The following is a 9,264-nucleotide window of genomic DNA, read 5'->3' on the forward strand; positions in this document are numbered from 1 at the left end:
GTGGCACAGCAACTGTTCACCCCATGGTCAGGAAGCAGAGGAGCAGTAAAAGAAGAATATGAACGAGTGGGCAAGCTTTTGTTTGGGATCTGTTTTCATTCTTTTTTGAGTAGGCATCTCAGGTCACAATGGAGTTATGAAACTAATTTTATTAAAAAATAAAACAATATAATTCCAAATAGCTAGAAGAGAGGATTTTTAATGTTTTCTTCACAAAGAATTGATAAATGTTCAAGATGATGGATAACTTAAATATTCTGATCCATATGCAATCTATAAATATACTAAAATATCACACTGTACCCCATATAGAGGTACAATCATTAACTGCCAAATAAAAAAAGAAAAAGAGGGGCTGGGGATGTGGCTCAAGCGGTAGCACGCTCACCTGGCATGCGTTCGGCCCGGGTTCGATCCTCAGCACCACATACAAACATGTTGTGTCTGTCGAAAACTAAAAAATAAATATTAAAATTCTCTCTCTCTTGGGCCTGGGGTTGTGGCTCAGTGGTAGAGCGTTTGCCTAACATGCAAGAGGCACTGGGTTCAATCCTCAGCACCACATAAATGTAAAATAAAGATATTGTGTTCACCTAAAACTAAAAAATAAGCATTTTAAAAAAATAAATAAATAAAAAATTCTCTCTCTCTCTCTCTCTCAAAAAAAAAAAAAAAAAAGATCTTATTAATGATTAAAACTTTAAAAAAAAAAAAAAGAGTTGGGTGTGGAGGCACAAGGCTGTACTCCCAGCAGCTTGGGAGGCTAAGGTGGAGGCTATGTTATATGAAATGTAAATGAATTTCATGTTTTGACTTAGGTCCCACCCCTAAGATATCTCATTATATCCAGACAAAATATCTTAAAATTCCCAAATCTCCAAAACCCATCTGGTCCAAGCATTGCAAATAAGGGATATTGAATCTGTACTTGCTTTTCAAATGTAATAATAGTCGAAGATTTTTCATGACAACTCTTCCTCCTTTTATACCATGTGCTAAATATCATGTAACCATTCATCCATCGATTTAGGCAGTTTCCTTTTCTTCATCGTTGCAAGCAATGATGGACCTTCCATATGGCCCCTTGCCGCAGTCTGGCTGGGCACAAATAACCGAGCCCCCACAAAGCCTTGTAGGTTCAAATGTAAGGGACCGGCGAACGACAGAGGAAGAGACCACCAAGAGACCGACTCATGCAACAGCAAAAGGGGGTTTATTGAGGATCCAGCGCGCTGGGGCTCCGTGCTCACTCAAGAAGGGAGAGCAGCCCAGAGCCCCGAGCAGGGGTTGAGCAGTGCTTAAGTACACTTTTTTTGGAAGGGCAGGGACTTTACATACATCACAGTCCCCTTTAACAAATCAACATACGCCGTGGGAAAATCAAACAACAATTCTCAAACATGATTAGTGTTGGGAAAAGTATAAACGGCAGCCATACCCCAGAGAAAAAACCCCAACATGGCGCCTAAGCACCTCTTCTTCCTACCTTCTTCTTTCCTGCAGTGGCGCGAAAAGTTCCCGCCCGTGTGAACTCTCCCGCCGGCGCCAATTTCAAATCTCGCTGGCGGGGAACCTTAGCCCCAATGAGAACTAATTCCTGGGCTCTGGAGCTGATATCTGAAAGAACTTGCCAATAAACGGGTTGCCTGCCATTTATCTAAGCCCTACCATCTCCCCCTTAGTTCTATATAAGCACACAGCTTTTTGCAATAAAATTGGAATTCTCCCGGCGAAGTGTCTTTGCGTGGGGAATTCTTTCATTCTGGTGCCCCGTGTGAGGATACGGGTGAGCTCTTTCCAACAAGAGCCCCATCCCCCGCTCCGCCGAGACACTCCGCCCTGGTCCGATCTTTTCAGACTCCGGCTTCCTGCACTCACCACTGATCTGGCGTAGGTAAGCGTCCCCTGACCCCGGCTCGCCAACTCCCTTCGGGCTACCGCTGGGTTTGTGACCGTGATCGTCCGGCACACTCCAGATGCCCGGTAGGGGGGAGGGAATTCCTCCCACTAAGACCTTTACTGGCCGAAGTGGACCCTCTGGTGATCCGTTTCCCTTTGGGGCGTGAGGCTTCTGAGTTTACACGAGAGGCTCTGTGGTTTTTTCCCTCCGCCGCTGCCGCTGCCGGCTAGAGTTGCTGTTTCCTGTGGGGCTGCTGTGTCTGGCTGAAGCTGCCTCTCTGCTCGGGGAAAACTGAACTCCCGGCCTGGAACTGCGTTCTGCCGGAGCCGGAGTTCTGTTTTCATTACTGACTTCTTCCGCTGCGGTCGAAAACTTTCCTGACGTCAGGTTGCCCGTGGCTCCGACCCCATTGGGTCTCACAGATCGCACTTCACTGGTGACGACCAGGTAGTGCCCTCTGTATTTCCTCGCGACGGCTGGTCATTTTGGGGACGCCCACCTGACCCCCGTTCGCCCTGAGCTTCCTGGAAGCCGTTCCAGCCCGGGTTTTCTCCTTGTCTCTCTCGCTTACTCTTATTCTCTCTCTCTCTCTCTCTTCCATCTTTCCCTGTGACTATGGGCACCTCTTCGTCTATACCTGAAGCCTCACCTCTCAAATGTTTAATAAAAAATTTGGCCACACTCTCCCTCACACCAGACATCAAGCCCAAACTTCTAATCAAATTCTGTACCCAAGATTGGCCTACATATCCACTGGATAATGGCAATCATTGGCCTCCAGAAGGCTCCTTAGATCCAAACCTCCTCCGGGACCTTTTTAACTATTGCCAGCGTCTGAAAAAGTGGAGGGAGATTCCCTGCGTTGAAGGTTTTAGCCTTCTCGCACAGCACCCTGCTCTCTGCTCCTCCTGCCCTCCCTCTCAGGTCCTCCTTGCTTGCAAACCCCTCTCTTCCCCTACTTCTACTCCTGACTTCGCAGATTCTTCCTCATTTGACCCAGCAGATGAACCCCCACCTTATCCCCCAGCCCCATCTGCCCCTTCTCTCCCGCTATACCCTCCTCTTCCTCTGCCTGATTCCACAGATCCTCAGCCTTCCGTTTCATCCCCCTCCTCTCCACCCTATTCTGCCTGCTCCACCTCCTCCTCCTCCACAGAGACACTCCCTTCCCCTCCCTCTCCTTCCTGTCCGCCGCCTGCCTCTTTCAGTCCTCCTGTTACCAGGTCTAAGGGACTCCTTCCCACCCCCAAGACAATCACACCCCTTCGTGAGGTAGCTGGTCCCAAGGGTGTCATCAGAGTCCACGTGCCCTTCTCCATGTCGGACATTACTCAGCTAGAGAGGAAGTTAGGCTCATTCACCACTGACCCCACCACTTACATTCGGGAGTTTCAATGGGTCCTACAAGCATATAGCCTCACTCATCATGACATCTACATGCTCTTGGCCAATACACTTCTCCCCAAGGAAAGGCCACGGGTCTGGGAGCTAGCCCAAGCCCATGCTGATGAAAACCATAGGACCAATCCTAACCACCCCATGGGCCCTCATGCTGTCCCAGAGCAGGATCCCCTATGGGATTACAACACCCCTGAAGGCTTACAGTCTCGTGACCTTTTTACATCCTGCCTCTTGGCGGGCCTGAAAAAGGCCACCTGCAAGGCTGTTAACTTTCAAAAGGTGCAGGAGGTCATTCAAAGGAAGGAGGAAACACCTTCAGAATTCCTGGATAGACTAACCAAGGCCCTTCAACAGTACACAAACCTCGACCCAGAAACCCCTGATGGCCGTCATGTCTTAATGACATATTTTCTGGCCCAAAGCTACCCTGACATTAAAGCCAAGCTTAAAAAGCTTGAACAGGGCCCTGCTACTCCTCAGACCGAAATCCTCGCTGTCGCTTTCAAGGTCTTTCATGGTAGAGAGGATGAAAGTGAACGCCGTAGGCAGAAGGCTGAAAATGCCAAATTCCAAATGTTGGCCCAGGTCATTCAGAGAAGGTCATCACCACGCCGTCCTAATAAGACACCCCCTGGAGCTTGCTCCAAATGTGATAAGGAGGGACATTGGGCCAGGGATTGTCCTTCGCCGAGGACACCCTCAACCCCTGCCCAAAATGCCATCAAAGGGGACACTGGGGGGCAGACTGCCCAACAACCCGGAAGGGAGGTTGGTCAGCTGCCCGGCAACCCCAGCCTCTCCTGGGCTTGGCAGAGGAGGATTGACCAAGCCCTGGGCCTTCCCTCCCGACTATTACCATCAAGAAGCAAGAGCCTAGGGTCACCTTCCTGGTGGATGGACGCTTCATTACCTTCCTCTTGGATACTGGTGCCGCTTTTTCGGTCTTGAGGGAGTATTGGGGTCCTACCACACCCTCAAAAACTCCTATTGTCGGGGTAGGAGGTAAACAGATTTTCCCTCAACCCCCCCCCCCTTATCATGTTATATGCAGGGATCCCTTTTGTCCTTCACACACTCCTTTCTCGTTATGAGCCATTGCCCCATTCCCCTTCTGGGAAGGGAAATACTCTCACTATTGAAGGTCACCATTCACATATCACCCCACACCTCTCCTACCTCTCATTTCCTCATGATGTTCCTAGGGGCAGACACACCTCCTTCACGCACTCTTCCACAACTATCTAAACCAGTTAACCCTGAGGTTTGGGACACAACTACACCCTCTATGGCTAAATGCAGTCCTATTCATATTGTCTTACGGGACCCTTCAAGATATATTAGTCAACCACAATATCCACTCACAACCACAGCCCTCCTCGGATTAGAACCCATCATCCAGGATTTATTATGAAAGGGGTATCTTAGGCCTACACACTCTCCTTTCAACACCCCCATTCTGGCAGTTAAGAAACCTAACGATGGGCTGGGGATGTGGCTCAAGCGGTAGCGTGCTCGCTTGGCATGCGTGCGGCCCGGGTTCGATCCTCAGCACCACATACAGACAAAGATGTTGTGTCTGCCAAATACTAAAAAATAAATATTAAAATTCTCAAAAATAAAAAAAAGAAACCTAACGGGTCCTACAGGCTGGTTCAAGACCTTCGCCTTGTCAACTCCTCTGTGGTCCCCATCCACCCGCTAGTGCCCAACCCTTACACCCTCCTCTCTCAGATCCCTGCCACTACTACCCACTTCTCGGTCCTAGATTTAAAAGATGCATTCTTTTCTATTCCCTTGTCCTCAGAATCTCAGGATATCTTTGCTTTTACATGGACTGACCCTCACACCCGCCATTCTCGTCAGCTTACCTGGACTGTCCTCCCACAGGAATTCAGGGATAGCCCCCATCTCTTTGGCCAAGTTCTTGCCCAGGACCTCACATCCTTTCACCCCACCTGTCCTGACTCTACTCTCCTTCAATATGTCGATGACCTTCTTCTATGTAGTCCCTCTTGGGAACACTCTCAATCCCACACCGCCCAGCTTCTCAATTTCCTAGCAGATAAGGGATATAGGGTGTCTCCCCACAAGGCCCAGGTTTCCCAGTCTTCTGTCACCTATCTTGGTTTTCGTCTTACACCTGGGAAAAAGGAAATAACACTGGATAGGAGGCAACTCCTCTCTAATCTTCCAGTGCCCCATACGAAAGCCGAAATACTATCATTCCTAGGACTAGCAGGTTATTTTAGGGCCTGGATCCCAAATTATTCTCTTCTAGCCAAACCCCTGTATGACCTAGCAAAGGGACCCCCTAGTGAATCTCTTGCCTCCTCCCCCAACTACCACTTCCGCAGGCTTCAGCAACTCCTCCTAAAGGCACCCGCCCTTCACTTTCCTGATCTTTCAAGACCATTTCATCTATATGTCCATGAAAAAGGGGGACAAGCACTTGGGGTCTTAGGTCAAAACTATGGGCCTACATTTGCACCTGTGGCATATTTGTCCAAACAACTAGACCCTACCATCCGTGGGTGGGCCCCTTGCTTAAGAGCTCTGGCTGCTGGACAAATTTTACACAAAGAAGCCTCTAAGCTGACTTTTGGGGCCCCTTTAACTATCCACTCCCCACATCATTTGAAGGATCTTTTAGCTTATAAGGGCCTTCAAACCCTTCCTCCATCCAGAGTTCTGTCGCTCCTCACTTCCTTTCTGGAAAACCCTAATATTACTTTCCTCCCCTGCTCTGCACTGAACCCTGCCTCACTGCTCCCAATGACTCCCACGTCTAACACACCAACTCATAATTGCTTGGAAACCTTAGATGATTTCCTCCCCTGTCAGTCTTCCATTTCTGAGGGACCACTCACCAAGCCTGACCTTATCTAGTTCACTGACGGCAGTTCCTTTAGGCAGAATGGCACTCATTACTCTGGATATGCTGTAGTTTCAGCCACTGAGACTATAGAGGCCAAAGCTCTGCCTTCAGGAACTACCAACCAGCAGGCTGAACTTATAGCAGCCACTCGTGCCTGCCTTCTAGCACAAGGCAAATCCCTCACCCTTTATACTGACTCAAAATATGTCTTCCATATCTTATTATCCCATGCTGCAATATGGAAGGAGCGAGGCCTACTTACCACCAAAGGTAATGCGATCACTAATTCGGCTCTTATAACCAATCTGATAGAGGCCTCCCACTTACCCACCCAGTTGGGAGTTGTCCATTGTAGGTCCCATCAGAAGGACGGCTCTCTTATCACTGAGGGCAATGCCAAAGCTGACCAGGCAGCACGAATGGCTGCTACCACTTCCAATTATGGCCCCCCTGGGGGACATATAATGGCCACTTTAGACAGCTCATCTGAAGCCCCTACTTCTTCCAGTAAGAACAAGGATCTTTTCAAGTTCCTTCATACTCTATTCCATTCCAATTCTCAGTCTTTAACCCTCTTTTTACAGAGCTTCTTCTCCCTCACCCCCTCTGACAAAGCCATGCTACAAAATATAGCCTCTAATTGTCAGATCTGTCAGTGGACCAACCCTCATACTCCTTTAAGGCCCAAACCTTTCCCTTCCCACCAAGCCCGGGGACACATTCCCGCTGCTGACTGGCAGGTAGACTTCACCAACATGCCCACAGTACGGCGCACTAAATACCTCCTTGTCTTTGTGGACACTTTCTCTGGTTGGGTTGAGGCATTTCCCACTTCCAATAAAAAGGCTTCCACTGTAGCTTCAATCTTACTGACAGACATTATCCCCAGGTTTGGTATGCCCACTTCCTTACAATCTGAGAATGGCCCTGAGTTTATTTCTAGGATCACACAAAAGGTGTCTCAAGCCCTCTCCTTCAAGTGGCATTTCCACTGTCCATATCGCCCCCAGGCTTCAGGGAAAGTGGAAAGGGTAAATCGTACTCTAAAGGAAGTCCTTACCAAATTGACAATGGGATTAAACTTAGACTGGGTCAAACTCCTTCCCTTGGCTTTGCTTCGAATCAGAGCTCTCCCTAAGAAACCATCTTTACTGTCTCCCTTTGAGATAATGTATGGAAGACCTCTTATACCCCCTGGGCTGGTCGTTTCACAAGGACCTCTCACCCGAGATTTGTCTTTGCCTCTCTTGTTTCATCTCCGCTCGGAACTCTGGAAATATCAGGACTGGCTTCTTCCGGACCCAGTCTCCTCTCCAAACACTCCTCCCTTAACACCTGGGAGTCTAGTCTATTATAACACCCCAGAGGAGAAAGGGCCTCTTGCCCCAAAATGGGAAGGCCCCTATCCTGTCATTCTCTGTACCCCCACCGCCGCCAAACTCTCCTTACCAGACAACCGTCTCACTCCCTGGATTCACATTTCTAGGTTGAAGCCGTATCACCAGGAGGCCCCACCTGCTGACGACAGGACCACCCCAGAGGAACTCCAAGAATCACCTCCTGAACCTCCCCTTTACTCCTGCTCTCCACACCCATCTCACCCCTTTAAGTTGTGGCTCACACGGTGTTCTCCACAGCCCAATTCCTCTTAAAGAAGGCACAATGAGCTCTCCCAACACCCTAGTCTTCTCTCTCTGCTTGTTTTTTGTGCTCTGCTTATTTTCTGTGCTCTGTCAGGACTGGCCTTTACCCTCCTCTCCTACCATGTATTTATTTACTCTTCGGGAACGATACTCAGAACATGGCATGCAGAAGGTCCGCGCAGTGGATGCAACTACTTGCTTCATCCACAACTGCACCTCTATTTCCCTAAAATTGTCACCTTCAAGGACCTTCATCCCTGGTAGCTGGAACTGGCCTTTCATTTGCTTCCTTTTTGATCAAACCAAAGACTATTGTCATTGGTGGCCTGAGATATATAATGGGTGCCCCTATTGGTCATGCAGGTTCCATGATGAACGTGGTAGCTATTCTTACCATTCACTTGGTTACCCTGAAGGGTGGACTTCTAGTTACCTAAAGTGGCATAAAGGCTCTTCATCCGATAACAATGGATGGTATACTTTAGATATACCTGACCCCAAGGCCAAACGTTGGGACTATGTTGAGTTTGCTGTCTATGCTCGGACAACCTCAGCCAGACCCACAGGGTGGATGACTGTTGGCCGCACCTAAAGCAACCATCCAGGTAGTCGAACACATCAAGGAGTCAGAATCAAAATTTCGAGATCTTATCCATAGCCCATCCAAAGAGGATTCAGAGCCTTCAACCCCCTTAGGCCCCCCTCCCACATGGCTCAATTTGCTACACCAAACTCTTTGATTATTAAACTCCACCCCTCTTTCTGTGCCTACTTCTCAGTGCTTTCTCTGTGCTTCACTTAGTCGTCCACTTCTAGCAGTGGTCCCATTAGCGGCAGGAAATATTTCAGCAAAAACCTACAATTTCTCTAAGAAAGGACAACCCCTACATGTGACACGTATCCCACTGTGGGAAAGTTATTCCACCAATACTTCATTTCCTTTCATCTGTTTCCACCTGCCAACAATGAATCCTTTACCCATTTGTTCCTTGAGCTATAGCACCCCATAGAGCCCTGCGTTTATGCAACCTGGACATTTCCTCTGGTGTAACGGGTCTTTAAGTACCTCAACAATCAATGTCTCTGGCACCTGCTTCTTGGTTACTGTAGTTCCTCAGCTGTCTTTGTATACTCCCACCGAATTCCGGCAGCTGGCCCTACCTTCCCGCACCCGTAGGGCAGTCTTTCTGCCGGTTCTGGTAGGCCTCACTTTAACAACCTCAGTGGCAAGTCTCGGACTCTCTGGTGGAGCTATAGGTCATGCTCTATGGGCATCCAATGACCTGCAACAAAAACTGCAGGAAGCACTCGATACCACTGCTGAGTCTCTGGGCTCCTTGCAGCGGCAGGTTACTTCATTGGCACAAGTGGCTTTACAAAACCGAAGGGCGATTGATCTTCTCACTGCAGAAAAAGGGGGTACATGCCTGTTCCTCAGAGAGGAA

The 9,264-nt window shown here is 48.8% G+C and overlaps 1 non-coding gene across 1 annotated transcript; it reads left to right on the forward strand.

Moving 5' to 3' along the window:
• The first annotated feature begins 492 nt into the window (after positions 1–492).
• On the forward strand, positions 493–565 carry Trnav-aac (transfer RNA valine (anticodon AAC)). The gene has a single exon. It is a non-coding gene; the product is annotated as a tRNA-Val (tRNA).
• Positions 566–9,264: the final 8,699 nt, after the last annotated feature.

Source organism: Marmota monax, unplaced genomic scaffold, assembly GCF_021218885.2.
Source record: "Marmota monax isolate L192 unplaced genomic scaffold, Marmota_monax_Labrador192_F-V1.1 WCK01_AAM20220418_F8-fsc00008, whole genome shotgun sequence".
In the NCBI taxonomy this organism is placed as follows: Eukaryota; Metazoa; Chordata; class Mammalia; order Rodentia; family Sciuridae; genus Marmota; species Marmota monax.